Source organism: Engraulis encrasicolus, chromosome 7, assembly GCF_034702125.1.
Source record: "Engraulis encrasicolus isolate BLACKSEA-1 chromosome 7, IST_EnEncr_1.0, whole genome shotgun sequence".
NCBI classification, from domain to species: domain Eukaryota; kingdom Metazoa; phylum Chordata; class Actinopteri; order Clupeiformes; family Engraulidae; genus Engraulis; species Engraulis encrasicolus.
Window position 1 is genome coordinate 44,459,171 of NC_085863.1, and position 1,836 is coordinate 44,461,006.

Genomic DNA, 1,836 nt, shown 5'->3' on the forward strand with positions numbered 1-1,836 from the left:
TGTGGAAAATGCGGCCCTTATGATTTTGTAGGTCAGCACTCTTGTCCTGGAGGTGAGTAATTATGAAAGGCCCCAGGTAACCAGCCTCCAGCTTACCTCCCTTTGTCTTCTGCTTCCTGACATTAAGCCTCCAAACACGGTCCCCCACATGGAATTGTGGGGGATTTGATGAGCTGTGTTTCTGTTTTATGCCCTTTCCAACTGTCTCCCGAGCAGCCTGCAGAGCATCACTCAGCTGGAGGATGTTCTCTGTTGGGCTCTCCATCCCTACCGCCGTCTCAATGGTGTTGCTGTCAATCTTTTGAAATAACATTTTAATGAACATTTAGCATACTACTGTATTAATTGGGATTCATGTGTAAGTTAAAGCCACTAATTACAACACAACTTACCCGGTGGTCCTCGGGGACTTGAGATGGATACCTCGCTTCCTTACCGAACATCAGGAAGTAGGGCGAAAATTTTGTGGTGACCTGTGTCTTTGTTCTCAGGGCAAACATCACAGCATCAAGGTGGTTATCCCATGAAGCTGGTCTATCCCCAACAAGTTTTTGCAGAGCTCTGAAATAGAATGGGAAAAGTACAGGTAGCAGAGGTAGAAGAGCAATACGTATGTGGGAAACATGCTGTGTGCGTGCGTGTGTGTGTGTGCGTGCGTGTGCGCATGCGTGCGTGGGTGTGTGTAAGAATCAAAGAGAAAGACGGTGTGGGGCCATGGCTATAGGACAAGAATGCAGAGCAATACTCACCTTTGAATGGTGGCATTCATTCTTTCCACTAACCCATTTGTCTGGGGGTGATAGGGGGCGCAGAGGCTTCTTTGGATGCCAAGTATTGTACAAATTTTTCTGTTTATCTATTGATTGTGGAAGACATTGCATTCATAACATTAACATTTTGTCTCAATAGAATTAATTGGAATATCAGTAACTTGCACAAAATAATGTTTGTAGCTACTTAATAATGAATTTAATTGTACCTTGTTGACAAATTCTTTTCCCTGGTCGATAAGGATTCTCTCAGGGGCCTCAAACTGGTAAAAGAATTTGAGGATGCACCCCGCAACCGCCTTTGCCGTTTTGGACTGTAGCACATAGGCCTGTGGCCATTTGGTCAAATAGTCAATCATTACACAGATGTAGCGATTGCCTCGGCTGGTTTTCACCAATGGACCAATGAGGTCCATTCCCAGAAGTTCAAATGGCTGTTTCACCTAGAACACAAATATGTTTAATATGACCAACTAATGTGAGTTTGGAGAGAGAGAGACGGGGAAGGGGAAGGGCTGGCAAAGGATCCAGGCCGGGAATTGAACCCGGGTCGGCTGCATAGAAGACGAGGGCCCTACCATTAGGCCACGGATGGGCCAGGATATTTAGGTTTCTATAGGCTGAGGCCAAAGGTTCTTGAAAAGGTCTTAGGCATTCAGCAGCCTTTTTTGCAGGTGTTTTAGGCATCAATGGGTTAATGCCCTGTGTTGTGTCATAGTAGTGTAGTACTATGGTAGTTAACTTTTCAGTGACTATTACACCTGGCCATTGGTGGTACGGCGTGCATTACAGTTTTTCTCGATGGCTTCCACACAAGTTCTGGTACTTCACACACAATTCTCGGAACATCTCACCCATTTCCCAACTCCCCTAACCAATGTCACTGAACACTAAACACAATTTCTTCTTTACACTCACATTTCAGTTTTAAAACACACTCTTTTCAAACCACTACACACAATTCTCTGGATTACACACAATTTTCATGAAGAAAAACCCTGGTTGTCGCATTGAACACACTGTCATTCAAAATACTAAAATCAACTGCCATACTAAGTTCACTTCC